Source organism: Schistocerca piceifrons, chromosome 1, assembly GCF_021461385.2.
Source record: "Schistocerca piceifrons isolate TAMUIC-IGC-003096 chromosome 1, iqSchPice1.1, whole genome shotgun sequence".
NCBI lineage: Eukaryota > Metazoa > Arthropoda > Insecta > Orthoptera > Acrididae > Schistocerca > Schistocerca piceifrons.
The window spans coordinates 620773828-620792526 of record NC_060138.1 but is presented as its reverse complement, the minus strand read 5'-3'; the positions used below and the strand labels follow the sequence as shown (position 1 = coordinate 620792526).

Genomic DNA, 18699 nt, shown 5'->3' with positions numbered 1-18699 from the left:
CAGAATTTTGAGAGCGGACGATCTGGACGTGTGTCCGCCAAAAAAAGGAATATATATATTATGACTTTTGAACATTATTAACGTAAATACATTGTTTGTTCTCTATCAAAATCATTTATTTGCTGACTATGCCTATCAGTAGTTAGTGCTTTCCGTAGTGCGATTCTTCTATTTAGCCGGCAGTATTGGCGCTCGCTGTATTGCAGTAGTTCGAGTAACGAAGATTTTTGTGAGGTAAGTGATTCATGAAAGGTATAGGTTATTGTTATTAGGGCCATTCTTTTATAGGGATTATTGAAAGTCAGATCGCGTTGCGCTAAAAATGTTGTGTGTCTGATTAGTGTTGATCAGAATAAGTAAGTCTGAGTAGCACAGTAATTTATAATTTTCCAAAGGGGACGTTTCAGTTCCTGCTCTAGTTTCTCCTGCATATATCAAAACACACGCGCCAGTCTTTTATATATTTTTATTTTCCCCTCAGTTGTCACACATTTGTTTCTCCATACAATATTTTTCATGCATTCGGCTACCCTTTCTCACTTGATCTTTCACTTCCATGGTTACGTCTTTGTAGCTGGTGATAACAATTCCTAGATAATTAAAGCTCATCACCTGTTCAACTGACTCATCATCTACTTCTAGTTTACATTGTACACATGCTTGTGGTACTACCATACCCTTAATTCCTTTAGATGAGATTTCCATGTTATATCTATTTGCTGTTTTATTAAATTGCAGAAGTATCTTTTGTAGCCGGCCGTTGGTGGTCGAGCGGTTCTAGGCGCTTCAGTCCGGAACCACGCGATTGCTACGGTCTCAAGTTCGAATCCTGCCTCGGGCATGGATGTGTGTGATGTCCTTAGGTTAGTTAGGTTTAAGTAGTTCTAAGTTCTATGGGACTGATGACCTCAGATGTTAAGACCCATAGTGCTCAGAGCCATTTGAACCAGTTTACCCTTTGTAAATTATACTTATCATTTGCTATCAGTGCAGCATCATCAGCATAACATATTTACTTTTTTATTTCTCATTTTTGGCCTGGTTTCCTTCTTATGGCATTAATGATGTGGTCCATCGTTAAGTCGAATAGGAGTGGGCTTAATGGGTCTCCTTGTCTCATTCCTTTATCTAGTTTAATATCATCTGAGAATCCTTCGAGTGTTTTAATTCTAGTTTTATCACCTGTGTATACACTGAACCGCCAAGGAAACTGGTATAGGACGCGTATTCAAATACAGAGATATGTAAATAGGCAGAATACGGCGCTGCGGTCGGCAACGCCTATATAACAAGTGTCTGGCGCAGTCGATAGATGGGTTACTTTTGGTACAATGTCAGGTTATCAAGATTTAAGTAAGTTAGAAAGTGGTGTTATAGACAGCGCACGAGTGATGGGAACAGCATCTCCGAGGTAGCGTGAATATCAGGAATCCGTTAAAACATCAAATCTCTGACAACGCTGCGACAGGAAAAAGCTCCTGCAAGGACGGGACCAATGATGACTGAAGAGAATCGTTCAGCGTGACAAAGAGCAACCCTTCCACAAATTGCTGCTGATTTTAATGCTGGGCCATCAACAAATATCAGCGTGCGAACCATTCAAAGAAACATCATCGATATGGGATTTTGGAGCCGAAGGCTCACTCGTGTACCCTTGATGACTGCACGACACAGAAATTTACGTCTCACCTGGGCCCGTCAACACCGACATTGGACTGTTGATGACAGGAAACATGTTGCCTGGTCGAACGAGTCTCGTTTCAAATTGTATCGAGCGGATGGACATACGGGTATGGGACAACCTCATGAATCCGAGGACCCTGCATGTCAGCAGGGGACGGTTCAAGCTGGTGGAGGCTCTGTAATGGTGTGGGGCGTGTGCAGTTGGAGTGATATGGGACCCCTGATACGTCTAGATACCACTCTGACAGGTGACACGTACGTAACCATCCTGTCCCATCACCTGCATGCGATCATGTCCAGTGTGCATTCAGATGAACTTTGGCAATTCCAACAGAACAATGCGACACCGCGCACGTCCAGAATTGCTACAGAGTGGCTCCAGGAACACTCTTGAGTTTAAACACTTCCACTGGGCACCAAACTTCCTACACATGAGCATTACTGAACATCTCTGGGATGCCATGCAACGTGCTGTTCAGAAAATACCTCAACCTCCCTCGCACTCGTACGGATTTATGGACAGCCCTGCAGGATTCATGGTGTCAGTTCTCTCCATCACTACTTCAGACATTTGTCGAGTCCATTCCACGTCGTGTTGCGGCATTTCTGGGTGTTCGCGGGGTTTCTACACGATATTATTCAGGTGTACCAGTTTCTTTGGTTCTTCGCTGCATATCTTCTATGATTTTCCTTAAAGCCACTGGTACTCTCTTGTTTAGTTTTTGGTGAAACAGGAGTCAAGCTACGTCAGCTTTCTGGAAAACTGCAAATAATCTATGCCAGAGACAGCTTATGAAATCCTTGTACGACAGCTAGAGTGCATGGAATCAGTATCAACTTGAACTAATAGGTTACATCGAGCGTGTGGAACAATAATAATATAAAAAGGTTTCACAGATGCTTATATTCACATCTGAATTACAGGACAGTGACACAAGATTATTATGAAATGATGGGTAGTCTAAAAATACGCTAAATATTATTCTGTGAAAAAACTAAGAAATGATTTGTTGTGAGGGATCATAAGAAAGTAAGACTAATTGTTATCGCCGTGCAGACGACGACGCTATGTTAGAGACGAGTCCCAACAGATGCGGCGTGTGATCGATCGTGTCCTTTACAAAAGGAACCATTGCGGAATTCACTTTGAGCGATTTGGAAGAGCGTGTAAAACATAAATCTGAATGGCAGAAGGGGGTTTTGGACTTTGTTTCCGCCGGAAGTAAGTACAATGACGTCATTCCTAGGAATGATAAAAATAAAATAAGGCACAGTTCACACAGCGACATACAAACAACTAGTCTTCACGCTTCACTAGTAAATCTAATGGGAAAGAGTTTTATGATACCAAAAAAATACAGTGGCGGTCCCATACTCGTCGATGGAGACAAGAACGGCGACGCGGGATTGTTGTGCTGGACAAGGTGCTAAATGATATGGTTCCCTGATTATTTCCGTTGTCGCTTTATGAAGTGTAAAGAGTGTATTCTATCGAATGGATTACTTGTTCTGTAGTCCGTCTATGTGGTGCTCTGGATGAGAGCAGAAAAAATGGGGAAACCCTGTACCAACACATACCCTCCTCTCCTCTGGATAGTTAAGAATGCGTCTCCTAATTTGAAGTCTCGCCCAACACACGGGTCACCACCAACACCACCTTCCGCACTGCACCAGATATTTCAATTTATTATTGCTTACAATCTCGAGACCCGCCACGTAGAGCGTAATGCGGATCGTATTTCCAAGCAGCGCACAACTATGTTTAAACATTCGCTTACTGATCTGTAACAGCCAGCGGCCGTGCCGCAGTGGTAACACCGGTTCCCGTCAGATCACCGAAGTTAAGCGTTGTCAGGCTTGGTTACCACTTAGACAGGTGACCGTCCGGTCTGCCGAGCGCTGTTGGCATGCAGGGTGCACTCAGCCCCTGTGAGGCAAATTGAGGAGCTCCTTGCTTGAAAAGTAGCGGCTCCGGTCACGAAAACTAACAACGGCCGGGAGAGCGGTGTGCTGACCACACGCCACCTCCGTTTCGGCATCTGGTGACGCCTATAAGCTAAGGATGACAAGACGGTCGGTCAGTACCGTTAGGATCTTCCGAGACCTATTCGGACGGAGTTTTAGCAAATCACTCAGAATCCTTAAACCATAGTACTACATTTATTGATCATCTACATTGCAGTCGCAGAAGGTGGATTAGTGGTAGCTCCTGATCTTAACCACTAGGGCACCTCGGAGTTAAGGAAGTAATATTGCTCAGGAAACTTCTTTTGCGGAATTCTACGTCTATGACCTATGCTAACATTATTTCCGTCTGTGCGAGAAAGTTCCCGATTGTTGGGAACAAGTTACTAGCCACTAGAACCAGAATTCCAGGAAACAGGAAACACAAACCCACCGCGCGTCAGCCTTGACTAAGAACCGCGACTAAGTTAGTGCAGTCCCATTGAGGTTAACCAAGGGGGGGGGGGGGGCAGGGTTTAACGGAACGTCCTCCCCCCCTCCTGCCCCGCCACTGCATGCTCTTGCTAGGAGACCCAGATAAGTCACAAGTTGTCATTAATTCTGTAGGCTCTGCATTAGGTGCCATGTTATTGACCACATATGCACTGCTTCTGATCGTCCTCAGAGTAGTAGTTAATTCCGGCGTCGGTGAATCTTCAAAAATGGTTCAAATGGCTCTGAGCACTATGGGACTTAACATCTGAGGTCATCAGCCCCTAGACTTAGAACTACTTAAACCTAACTAACCTAAGGACATCACACACAGCCATGCCCGAGGCAGGATTCAAACCTGCGACCGTAGCAGCAGCGTGGTTCCGGACTGAAGCGCCTAGAACCGCTCGGCCACAACGGCCGGCCGGTGAATCTTCTGTGACACTCACAGCACTCACAGTATTCACTTCAACACAGTCACGTACAATCGGATTTCACTTAAAGTGCCTGTATTTTCTAAATATTTTCTGATTTCTCTTCCAGATATCTTATTTGCTACTTCGTTCACAAGGTGCTATTTGTCTTTTCTCTAAAAGTGATGTTTATCTGAGTCCGCAGATCATCAAATGCAAAGCACTCTTGTGAGTTATGGTCTGGTGAATCAATGGCGTCACATGCATATACACTAACTGATCAAAGTACCGGACACCTGTTAGTGGACATTACAATGGGACGTGTCCACCCTTCGCCTTTATGACGGCTTGAATGGCGGTACAATTTCAATGAGATGTCTGAACGTCTGTGGAGGAATAGTACCCGTTCTTCCTCACGAGTCAAAACCAAAAAAGGTACTGATGTTGGACGCTGAGGTCTGGAGTGAAGCACGAGCTACAGGTCGTGACCCTGTCCAAGTCAGTCCGTTTCAGGACTCTTATTGCCCATAAAACATTGCCTCACAAATGATGCTTTATCATTGCATTGTCCTGCAAATATAATCGTTGTCTCCGGATTGTTCCTCTACTGTACGTAGTACACGGTATCATAAACTGTGTTAATATGCTTCCGTATTTACCGTTTTCTTGAGTGTGATAAAAGAGACCACAGCCTAAGCACGGAAAGCACCACCTCCACTGTAATTGACAACACATGATAGCAAGTAACGTTAGCACTCTTTCATCGGTCTGCCACAGGTACAGCATAATAAATCATTCCAAATCACACGTTTCCATTTATCCACTGTGCACTGACGTTGCTCCTTACACCACCTTAATCGTCGCTTAACACTGACTATACAGATGCGGCCTACGAGGAGCGTATCAACGTGCCTAATTGTTTTTAACTTCCTAAATACAGTCATCGTGTTCGCTGGACTGCTGGTAGAACTTTGGAACTCATGAGTGATTCCTTTCGTTGATTTCATGCGATTCTTTCCAACTACCATCTGCAATGCTCGAAGGTCTCTGTTCGTTCAGGGGTGACATTCCCTGGCGGATTTACTACTCCTTTTGTCATCCAGTGTCCACATTGGAGGTCGCTGAGCTCCTGAAAAAGACGCGTTCTACTGTTACAGCTTCTCTATTGACAACCAAATACCCCAAGCCTCCTTTAATATTGGTGGGCACGCCTTTCGTAACATCTAGTGGTAATACCACATTACATAGGGTATCTAGATACTTTTGGTCACATAGTGCACAGTCATATGCTGCTCTCGACCGCCAAATACAGCCGGCATTCGAGTAGACAATCTCAGAGGATAGCACCATTGCAGTGACGCACGTGAGGGACTAAAAACACACGGCCCAACTAGTGATATTCTCTGTGAGACACTTTCCGGACGTAGACGTTGGTAACACGAGAAGCGGGTGGTCAGTAGGCGCAAGCGGAGAGGGACTTACCTCCCGGAGCAGCAGGGTGTTGCCGGCAGCGGCGGCAGTCCTTCTGCGAGGTCGCCGGTTGGCTCGGCGCGTGTACGCGGCCGCACGTGCCGTTTACGAGCGCGCGCCGTCGGACGTGGAGTCGACGTCACAGCGGCGTGTCTTGCCAGCACTTTACGACTGCGGCCAGCGGCCGCCTACCGCAAGCCGTGACGTCGTGCTCCGCCACCGGCGCGCCCACGCCCCCCCCCCCCTCCCCCTCCCACAGCCGCGCCGAACGGCGCCAGCTTCTTCTAGTCTCGTCGGCTTCGGAAACTATACCGTACAAGGCACCTAGCGTGCCCCCCGGCGTGATCTGGCGCACCAGTGTGGAGTCGCTAATGAGCGATGCTTGCAATGATTATAAAGGCACAGACTAAGGTGAGGAATCGGGAAGAGTTCCAAAGTCAATCATTTTTTTAATATTAACAAGTTTTTTGCCGGTACACATTTTGCAGTTCATTTTAAACTAACTTCCTGATGAACTAGTGACTTTAAAATTTAAACGTAACTCAGAACCGGACGTCAGTGCAGTATTAACTACCTTTCTTGTCAATCTGTTCGGTAGGGGTGGGGGTGAGGAGTGAAAAATGGTGGTAACGACTGGCATCTCGACTGTCCTGCAGGACCGGCGTCTCGTGTGGGTTGTAACGCAAAGCGTTTCAGGCGGTATGCGAGTGGACAGGCACAGCTGAGCAGAGAGAGGGGCACGAGGACATATGTGCAATATACGTGGCAATGTGTACGTGGGTTCAAAAAATGGTTCAAATGGCTCTGAGCACTATGCGACTTAACTTCTGAGGTCATCAGTCGCCTAGAACTTAGAACTAATTAAACCTAACTAACCTAAGGACATCACACACATCCATGCCGGAGGCCGGATTCGAACCTGCGACCGTAGCGGTCGCTCGGCTCCAGACTGTAGCGCCTAGAACCGCACGGCCACCCCGGCCGGCGTACGTGGGTAAAAAGCTAGTCTATATAAGTAATTATTTAAATAAAAAATATAATCTCATCAAAATGTTTAAAATTTAAATCTCATATACACAAGACTAACAAGCACAAAATAGTTATTTCATTTGAAATAGGTTTTTTAAATGAATCAGGATTTTAAATCGGACTGAAAAGTATAAAATAATTTCTCCTAGCTCTGTACAGAATCCCAAGCCCACACAGATAGTCGGGAAATATGTGTTTCTGAATTTTTAATAGCTAACATAAGGTTTGCAAGATTTATGAGGAAAAGCTTGGGGCCAGTACAACAGATAATATTCAAGAGGTGAACTTCCTCATGAATCAATTGTGTATTGCATGTGCCCCACGTTTTCCGTTATAAATCTCACAAGTATTGCGAAAGCTATAAAAAGTTCAGAAGCACAAACTTTCAGGATTATCTGCAAACATTTAAGCATCTGTATAGGGCAAGAAGAAATTACTTTATCCCTTTTAGTTCGATTTAAAAATATGTTAAGTTAAACATTTATTTTTATTTCAATAATTATTTTATTACATTTATATTCATTTAAACATTTTCTGCAACAACATCGTCCGTGACAAGCATGTAATGCTTCTAGTCGCAACTACATACATATTCGACAGGAAATTTCTTCTTGTTTTTGTTGCGACTAAAAACATTGCATGCTGGTGTACCAGTTGCCATGAAGACCCCAGCAGAAGAGACTGCGCCACGGCGGAACGAAGCAAGGCAGACGGGCGGACTAGAGGGTGTTCCTTTTCCGGCTGGAGGGCAGCGCGCCGTTCACCGTTGGCGGCCTGGCGGCTTGTGCAAGGCGCGAGTGTGGCAAGGTCGGTCTATCTGAGCGCCGCGGGTTCAGGGACAGACGGCGCGTGGGGCCGCGCCGCGCCACATGTCGCCACACTACCGCTGCTGCGGCTGCGGCTGCCGTTAGCCCACCGCTAAGCAGCCGCTCTGGCCACAGCCTGCCGGCGATTGCCTATCAATACAAGCCTGCCTGGGTAACAAATACGGATCAGATAGCTGTAAGATTTTACAGGGATTACGCAAAAGAACAAGACTCCCTACTAGCAGCAGTTTATCGCAGATAGCTGGAGCAACGAATGGTACCTTTTCTTTTTTATCAGTCTTCTGACTCGTCTGATGCGGCCACTCACGAATTCCTCTCCTGTGCTAACCCCTTCATCTCAGAGTAGCACTTGCAACCTATGTCCTCAATTATTTGCTCCATGTATTCCAGTCTCTGTCTTCCTCTACAGTTTGTGCCCTCTACAGCTCCCTCTAGTACCATGAATGTCATTCCCTCTTGTCTTAACAGAAGTCCTATCATCCTGTCCCTTCTCCTTATCAGTGTTTTCCACACGTTCCTTTCCTCTGCCATTCTGCGCAGAATCTCCTCATTCCTTACCTCATCTGTCTACCCTCTTCCGTAGTGCGCGTCAGTGGTCCAGCGGCTGTATAAATATGCAGAGCACAGCATCCCGACGCTTCGCCTGAAGATGATGGGTGCGAAACTCAACGAAACGTTGCGACAAGACGACGCAATCACTCAGCTGATCACCCCAAAAGATTTTCTTACTTCATATTTACCTATCATACAATTTGTAGGTGGCCGAGGTGACCTAGGGTGTACAGCACTTGATTCCTGCTGTGGAGGTCGCAGGTTGATTCCCGAGTAGGGGCGAGGATCTTCCTCGTTCGGCGAGGATTTTCCTCGTTCTAGTCCCTGCTGGAAGGGCCCAGGTCCACTCAGACTCCTATCAAATGAATACCGGAGATGTCTCCCAGAGGTAAGAGGCGGCCCGTGCGATGGGCTCGCTACGCTATCCCCCCCCCCCCCCCCCTTCTGCCGCCGCGGTGAAGGAAAGCAGTCTGCAGTCACGCCTCTACCCGTTGGCAGGCTGTGTGCCACAGGCTTTATCTTTTCATTTGGTCATTGTTTGTGGAATCCACGTTGATCCATACCACGCAGATTTTCGATCTTCAGAAGGTTATAATACGCCACTATAAACCATGCGGCAGAATTCTGCAACATACACACACCAAATATACAGGTCTACAGTTCTGTGCGGCTTGTCGACGGCCCTTCTTGAAAAATGCGCTGACTTGTGGTTTTCATTTATCACCAAGAACGCTTTGCTCCTCTAGCACCCTGCGGTACACAGCTGCTAGAGCAGAAGCAAGTTCTTTTGGTTACTCTGTATAGAATCGTACTAGTATCCCAGCAGATCCAGCGGCCTTTCCTCCGTCAACGATTTCGCTTCCTTTACTATCCTGTCGTCACTTATTTCTGTAACTGTCATTTTGACTTTCGTGCCATGATTTAAATGACGGGAACAGAGTTTTTCTCAGCGAAACAAACTGGAAAAAAGTAGTTTATTTCTGAAAAAAGTAGTATTTCCATGACTGACCGATAACTTCGATCCGATTACTGTTTTAACGTGAGACCAAAAGTTCTATTCTCCGACGGATTTTATCTTGCGGATACCGATAGCTTACATGCATTTGCAATAGTAATCCGCAAGCCTCCCGAGGGTGAGCACCGGAGAGTATTTTCGATGCTCCTATGTACTTTCGACGCCCCTATGTTATCCTCCATTCCCTGTGCCTTTCGCGGATGGCGCGTGGGAAGAATGATTATCGGTAAACCTCTGTATTAGCTATAATTTCTCGAGAAATTCAGTAAGTGGGAAGCAATATGTTGCGCGACTCTTCCCGAAAAACGCTCTCTCGGAATTTCAGTATGAAACTAGTGCACGATGCGCAATGCCTCTCTTGTAGCTTCTGCCACTGGCATTTGTTGAACATTTCTAAAACGCTCTTTCTGCGACTAAACAAGCCTGTCACGAAACGGTAAGCGTCTTCTTTCGTGGATGAGCTGCATTTCCTTGAGATTTCTCCTATGGATCTTAATCTACCATCTGCTTCTTTCTTTCTTTCTTTTGCTTGTGCTGTTTTCCCGCAATGACGCAGGGTCGGCATGATTAATCGGATTTGGCAAGGTTAATTTAAGGGGTAGCCGGATGCACTACCTGCCGCCACCCCGCACCCCCAGGGACGGAATGAGTGTACCCCAACTGTCTGTGTCTAGTGTAATCCATGGAAAAGTGTGAATGCGTTCAGATGTCTGTGTAACTGACGCAGGACGTGGGGACCAGCCCGGTATTCACCTAGTGGGATGTGGGAAACCGTCTAAAAACCACATCCAAGCTGGCCGGCGCAGCGGCCTCCGTCGTTAATCCGCCGGGCGGATTCGATCCGGTGCCGGCGCGTCTAACCGAGTCCAGGAAGCAGCGCATTAGCGCTCTCAACTAACCTGGCGGGTAGCCTAACATCTGCTTCTCCTATTATTTATTTTACGTTGTGATTCCCCTTCAAGTTGCTTCAGATAGATACTCCTAGATATTTTACTGTAGACGTTGTTCCCAGCAATTTGTCATCAATTACGTAGTTGTGGAGCAGTGGATTTATTCTTCTGGGAGTTATATTTATGTACTTTCAGGTTCAACTGCCAGTTCCTGTAAACATTCGTCAATCCTCGACAGGATTTTTCGCAAATCGTTACCGTCTTCTTATAGACAAACGCATCATCTGCGAACAGCCTTACAGAGCTGCCGACGCTTTCTATTATATCATTTATATTCATGGTAAACAATAACGGTACTCGTAAAATTACGTTTACATTTGTCGATTTTCTTCCGTTAGGATCGACGTATCGAGTACTATCTTCCAGGAAGTCTTGAATCCAGACACAAGTCTTTTCACTAAACTGCAGTATCCTCATAAAAGTGTCCCTCGAGTCACATTGTTTACTGTTGATTTGCCAGGGATGTGTAAGCGACCCATCGGTTGTGGCAGTCAGGGAAAGCAGCCCAGCGCGACAGGCGCAGCACATAAACACGGCAGCCATGTGCCGCGCTGCCCGCGACCGTGACGTAAGGTGACGGCGGCGGCGGCGGCTCGGGCAGGCGAAGCCGCCCGCTATTGTGGGCCGCGGCGGCAGTTTGGCGCTCTAAGTATAGCCCGTCCGTTGCCCAGTAGAGCCACGCCGTACGTCTGCCAGCCGCTAACCAGCGGGACGGCGTGTGTAGGAAATACCACGGCTCGCGCTCGGCGGCGAACGTCACCCGTCCTCTGCCTCTGGTCGCGGACAGACTCCACGGCCGAGGGCCGGCATACTTCCACGATGGACGTCACCGAACGGAATGAAGCATCAAAACATACCATCTCACCTCACCTGAAAACGATTCTAGTGCCTTTATGCCCGCTCCACCGTGCACGGTGATTCCATAACAAGAACTTCCAGCATGCTGGAGTAGCTGTGGTTCAACAATTTCTGTTAATCAGTACAGTGCAAAACCAGTCCAAAGTTGCAAATTTTTCTTTTTTTATTCGCTCGATGTCTAGTTTCAGGCCGAGACCTATTTTCCAATCATCCTGCAGGGCAGTGCACCAAATTTGCACTCACGTGTAATACAGATATTTCCAAATTTTTAATCATATGCCAAAAATAAAGAACATATTGTGCCACTTACGTAACATAGTCAAATGGTTCAAATGGCTATAAGCACTATGGGACTTAACATCTGAGGTCATCAGTCCCCTAGACTCAGAACTACTTAAACCTAACTAACCTAAGGACAGCACACACATCCATGGCCGAGGCAGGATTCGAACTTGCGACCGTAACAGCAGCGCGGTTCCAAACTGAAGCGCCTAGAACCGCTCGGCCACAACGGCTTGCCGTAACATAGTCAAAAACGATATTTTCGAAGATGTGAAAACCACGTGAAAACCATGCCAAAAATGTGAATCGAACGGTTACAGCGCATACAGATAACTGGCGTGTTTGTTCCTTCTGCTGCCAAACCATGATAGAGGGAACCTTTTTTTATTTATTAAAACGTTCCCCGACCGCCAAGAATATAACAATTAATAAAAAACCATACACGTCAACAGTAAAATTAATGGTTTTTAAAATCTTTACCAGAAACAGTCAAATACTTAAAATCACTATGTTACTTAAGTCTCGAAACGATATGTTCTGTTTTTTTGGCATATGATTTAAAAGTCCGCAGCTCGTGGTCTAGTGGCTAGCGTTGCTACTTCTGGATCACGGGGTCCCGGGTTCGATTCCCGGCCGGGTTGGTATTTTCCCTGCCCCGGGACTGGGTGTTTGTGTTGTCCTCATCATTCCATCATCATTCATGACAGTGGCTAGATTGGACTGTGTACAGATTAGGAATGTGTACGGGCGCTGATGACCGCGCAGTTGAGCGCCCCACAAACCAAACATTATCGTCATCATATGATTAAAAATTTGGAAATACCTATATTATACATGAATGCAAATTTGGTTTTCTGCCCTGTAGGATGATTTGAAAATGGGTTTCGGCCAGAAATGTCGGCCCGAAAGTAGTCATCTAGTGAATGAAATAGGAAAAATTTGTAAATTTGGTTGGCTTTTCTTTGTACTGATTCTGCAACAATCCGTCCAGCAAGCGTGGTGCAAAACGTTAAGGTTCAAAGTAACTTTCACATCATGTGTCACTCCAAGTAACATAGTAACAACGTGGCATCAGATCCTACGGGACATCAATATGTCACATTCAGAGGTAGTGATATGCGCCGACGTGACACTCACCTTTCAACGTTATTTTTACCCTGTACTCCTTCCCCATGTATGCCTTTACAGGAGTGCATTAAGCTCTGACTATTCTTATGGCGAAGTCTTGAAACAAGAGAATATTCGGTAAATGGACTGGCCAGCCCATTCCCACCGAGCACGTGTGGGATTCACTGGGGACACGTACTATGGCACGTCCACACGCACAAACGTGGTGTTATAATTCTAATGAGCAGCAGTATAATAAGAAACGAACTACGGTGAGTATTGTGAATTTCACATTAATTTCCCCTGGATAATATCTAATGATAAACAATAGTGTAGTCAATAAACGGTATTGTGACTGTGTTAGCTAAACGGTAACGTTTATCACATAAACAACGGCTCTGTGACAATGTAAAGTGCATTCCTCAAGATGGATTCCGCGCATTTTTTATTGTCATTTGACCATTACCGGGTGCATGTACAATATCATTGTTAACAGATATACTACTAGACATTTCATTTGCCATATTATTTTAGTTCTAAAAGGAGAGTGAAGGAAACAGGATTCTCCGGAAATTGTTGTAGTATTCGCTTCGAGCGATTGATAGAAACCACAAAACACGTAACTCTGGGTGATATGGCAGGGATATGAACTCCTGGCGTCCCGAACGCGGTACTTTCCAGTGTACCGCAATGTTTGTTTTCTGCGGATATGATAATAGTTATTGCAATTACTGCTTTTAGCGTTTACAGGTGCACAACGTAGAGAACCCTGGCGAAGACAGTACTGTTCATCACAAGAAAAGATAAAACAACATGGTTTTGGGCCGGCCGAAGTGGCCGTGCGGTTAAAGGCGCTGCAGTCTGGAACCGCGAGACCGCTACGGTCGCAGGTTCGAATCCTGCCTCGGACATGGATGTTTGTGATGTCCTTAAGTTAGTTAGGTTTAATTAGTTCTAAGTTCTAGGGGACTAATGACCTCAGAAGTTGAGTCCCATAGTGCTCAGAGCCATTTGAACCATTTGAACATGGTTTTGAAGGACACGATAGAGCACAACCGAAAATCAACTGTGGGACAAGAGTCTTATCTTCAAAACAGTATTTTTTATTGTTGAGTCTAGAGCTTTCTTAAGTGCGCTACGCCATGCATAAATGTTGAAGGCAGACAAAAATCTGTTCGGATGCCAATATGTAAACCTTGCAGCACTTATTACTTAGATGAAGCACGCTTGGAAAGTATAAAAACCAGAGAAAGCAATAAGACATCACGTTAATGCTTGTTTCTTATATCACGCCAGTAAATTTTAAACATTAATGTCGGTAAAGTTAAATATAGTTGTAATTCTGATTTAAAAATTCTCAAAAGTACTCACATTTCTGGTCCATCCACCTGGGTGGCGTCCTTCTGCGGCGCTGGCACTCCTGGAACAAGATGCCACTGGTGTTAGTCGTTTCACATATTAACAGTACACAGTCTCGAGCATAATATGGGTTAAGGAGTTTGCAGTCAACGCGAGCGTCGTATCAAGCACAGCTACTACCCTGTCATGTGAGGCAGGACGGCAGTGTGCCTGTGGATGTCTGCAGGAGTGCTGGTTGCTGATGTGTCAGCAGGTCTTTGCCGTTAAGGCGATGTAGTGGATACCGTGTGTACATAGAAACTACTCAAGCCCAGCAGCAGACGGAGCGCGTAAACAGTCACGTCGACAGACGACAGCCGCTGGTCGAGGGACGGGCAACGCCCCTGTGGAAGTGAAGGCCGCAACCCGCGCAACGAAGCACGCACCTATCGTAAACTGCCGCCTGCTTGCACGTTTATGCTCCACGCCTGGCTTCATTCACTAGGAGGTTCATTTCCATTTCTTTTATCTGAGCCACAACTCCAAATTTATACCGAAGAATCAATTTGCGGCCTTCCCAGTGGCAACAAGAAACATTCCTAATCACGTCACCAGGCTTTCGGGACAGCTGACTTGGGCAACAGAAGGTAAAATCACTACATTAAATCGCTCAGTACGATGGAGAAGTTAAATAATATATTCACAAGCTCGACAAACATGTGTCGTTTTGAACGATCTGTGCGTAATACACGGCTTCCTATTTATTTTGACCACCCCGAATATCTTGTCCAGAACAAAGTAAAAAATACGGGGCGAGTCAAAAGAAATTTTAGAACTTTGGAAAGATATAGAAATCTATTGAGATAACTTACAGAATCGACAGATGTGTCATTTTGTAACAAACAATCTCAAGTTTCACATAAAACTATAAAGCGTCATTTTGGTTCCATGTGACTACCACTTATGATGCGGCAAACATCCTACCGATAATAAATTTCTTCAGAATGAGATTTTCACTCTGCAGCGCAGTGTGCGCTGATATGAAACTTCCTGGCAGATTAAAACTATGTGCCGGAGTCAGAGCACTTGCCCGCGAATGGCAAAGGTCCCGAGTTCAAAAATGGTTCAAATGGCTCTGAGTACTATGGGACTTAACATCTATGGTCATCAGTCCCCTAGAACTTAGAACTACTTAAACCTAACTAACCTAAGAACATCACACACATCCATGCCCGAGGCAGGATTCGAACCTGCGACCGTAGCAGTCACGCGGTTCCGGACTGAGCGCCTAGAACCGCGAGACCACCGCGGCCGGCGGTCCCGAGTTCGAGTCTCGGTCCGGCACACAGTTTTAATGTGCCAGGAAGTTTCAATAAATTTTTTCCCACACTCGTTGCAGCAAATCGGGCGTAAATTATTGAATGGCAGCGTAGATTCTATTTTTCAGGTCGGCTAAATTTTATTGCAGGGGAGGAACATTCACATTGTCTTTAATGAAATCCCACAGAATGAAAGTCTGAGGAGCCTTCGTGGCCAGTTCATCGACCTGGGAAGAGATTATCGAGGAAACCAACTTCAGTGAGGAGATGAGATGACGAACCGTCGACTTGTGGAATTAAAAACTTTTCAAACTTATCCAGATACACAACACCAGTGACGGTTTTCTCCATGAAGGAGAAAAGGCCGTACACTTTCAAATTGCTAAGGGCACGGAACACATTAACTCTGAAGCTGTCACGACTGTGGTCCTCGGTTGTATGTGGATTGTGGCTGCTCCATATTTACACAAAACTGTTGCTGAAACCCCACACACAGCGAGTACGCTCCGCGCCAGTGTAAGTAGCCAGTTTAACAGTGCACTACGCTGGTGATCCTGGTGGCGGAGTGTAACGAGGTTGTCTGCTACAAAACGACACGTCAACCGATTCTGTTATCTCAATAAATTTATAGATCATTCCAAAGCTGTAAAGCCCTTATTGGCTCACTCTGTATATCAAGCAAATGATGTTTAGCTGCCAGTGGGATAAGAACCTATCTTCCCGACCTCCGTGCGAGTCTTGGGTTGGAATTTCCTGTTTTCTGAAGCGTCGCAAGAGGACCAGACAACTTATGTCGGGAAGTTGGGTTCTTGTCAGGATTTCGCTCTCTGTCGTGTACCATTAGGCCTAATTTCAACTATAATAAAGGAAAAATAATGATACTGCAGTTTTTTTAATAAAGGACTGAATGCCTTTACTGTACACAACATGTCATTTAAAAGTACTACAATACTACACTACATGCACCCGCGTTGTGAACAAGAAAGCATTATTGCAATTATTGTTCTGCAAATTTACGTTTTCCATAAATGGGTAGCATTTCTACCTTCTTTTCGAACGTGTGGATTGTATTCACTCGTATCGTTGACTTAAGATGGTTGACTGAATGATTGGTGGGCATTTTGCTTGGTTTTCCGTGTGTTTACTGTCAAATACGGCACGCGAATGAATTACTGTACTCTTGCTAATACGGGAGAATCAGTTTTGTATAATGTTTTTAATAATGTAGGGATAATGAGTTTTGTGTTAAGTTTTTAATAATGTCATGTTTATGTGAATGGTACACTGTGATACTTTTTCAACACATCTTGAGGAGAGGAAGTGGATTACCGAATGAAAACTAAGCTTGCTGTTTAAAAAAGACGTATTGCTGATCACATCTTCTTAACGAACAAAGAAATATAAAGGGCAATCACGCTACTGAATGCGCCCCCCCTCCCCCCGACTAGCTAAAAACTAACGTCATATATTTTATTTTGCTTCAGGGCAAAGAATTATTTTTTGTGGTTAAGATAGATGAGACATCTTCTGTACACCTATTGGATGATGGGCAGTGAAACGTGAATTGAAATTTACACTGTAGGATTACATACAAATCGTTGGTACTGAAAGGAATTGGGGCAGGAACGACACTTATGTATAAAGAGAGAAAGTGAAAATCTACAAATACAATGAACGTCAGCGGCCAATCAGATACTTCCGTTTCTTTCTTTCTCAGATATAACGCTTATCAATATGTTGAACATTTGCTGCACTTTATCACGAGGAGAAAATTTCCAAGTCTGAAGACGGAGGGACCACTAGCTCACCGGGCACGCTATGAACCGTCCAAGCATTAGCCTCAGTGGTTAACGGAGATTGGAAAATTATTATTAGGAAGGCTAAATCGGGTTTTGAACTAATTAAGGTCCCTCCCCCCCCCCCCCCCCCTCTCTCATAGAAATCCGTGTCGTAATCAATTTGGTCCATATGTAATATAGTTGCTTAATTTCGGTATTTCTGTTACGCAGCTTTACTTTCAACGACTCCCTGGTAATCACTCGTGTTTACACCGTACCTTAAAAAATAATCATTAATTTGAAAGTAGTTTATCATAATGTATAATATATTAAAATTTAACATAAAACAATACAGATTTATTCGAGTCTGTTCACTGCATATATAGATGCTTGTTGGAAAACCTTATTGCGTTGCATCACTAGCGAAAATGTAGCGGCTGAAACAAAACGATGTATGTTATTAGTACTTTGTGATAAAAAGACTGTGAACTAGTTTTTATCTCAGAGAAGCGGCTAACTTTTTTGCAGGAGAAATATCGAATCCCAGCATTGTCGTCGTTTCTCATTTCGCCATTTTTACTACACCTGACTCATCAAATAATTAACGATGGGAGTAATTTTTTTTAAAAACAGGCGTCATGTTTCGTAAGCACCCGGCCATCTTCCATAGTAGCTGTTACTTATTAATTATCATTATTATTATTTTATTATTATTATATCTTAAGCGTACCGCAATTTTGGAGAGTATTACGACACACGAGTTTCGGTTTCATTGCGAAAGCATCACCAGGAATGGTTAGCTTTTATTACTCCTTTTAATAGATTTTGAAATCGACAGGTTATTCCCTCGTTGTTAGCAGAGGTTGTAGTTGAAAGAGCTTGGTTTCACTATCGGCCTTCACTATTTTTCATATTTTAGGAAACTGCTTTTCCTGTTTGCACTTCGCTGTTGTAAAATGTCGCGTAAATAGTCTTCCAAGAAATTTTACTATGGCTTCATCTGTTCTGCATTCATCAGACTCAAAAACAAAGTACTAAATGCAATACATGTGAAGTCACAGTAAAATTTCATTGAAGACGCCTTGCAAGAAATTTGACAAAAATAATGTGAACTGTATACATATGCAGCAAAACGAAAAACAGGTTCCTAACAGCCATTTTCAATTACAATCTCTGCTAGCAACGAGTGAAAAACTTGTTCACAAGGACTGCAGACACTCATCTGCAAATAGAGAAACAACTAATTACGTAATCCTATTTTTTCGAAGTGATAGTTAACGCTACCCCTTGAAAGTGAAGATGGAGTGTTTCCTGTCATACATTGTTTTTCCGTGAGCTCGGTGAAACGGCACTCATATACGAAGGAGAGGAGCTTTATCTCCCTCGACCGGTGTGTGTGTGTGTGTGTGTGTGTGTGTGTGTGTGTGTATGTGTGTGTGTATGTATGTTTGTGTGTATATGTGTGTGTGTGTGTGTGTGTGTGTGTGTGTGTGTACGCGCGCGCGTAACTGTCATATCGAGAGTCGTTGTGACCTACGCTAATAAACACAGCAACGACCGTCTTTCTGACGCCGCCCGCCAGTTAACGGGTATCCTGCCCGCTCCCTCTTAAGTCCAGTTTACATGACGACATTGGATTGCG

General features: G+C 44.7%; 1 protein-coding gene across 1 annotated transcript in view; it reads right to left on the bottom strand.

Moving 5' to 3' along the window:
- Nucleotides 1-18699, bottom strand: part of LOC124804379 — a 675970-nt gene that overhangs the window by 290301 nt on the left and 366970 nt on the right. The window contains exon 5 of the mRNA XM_047264747.1: nucleotides 13994-14042. The gene's annotated coding sequence lies outside the window, so the exon portion shown is untranslated. The remainder of the gene's footprint in view (nucleotides 1-13993; nucleotides 14043-18699) is intronic.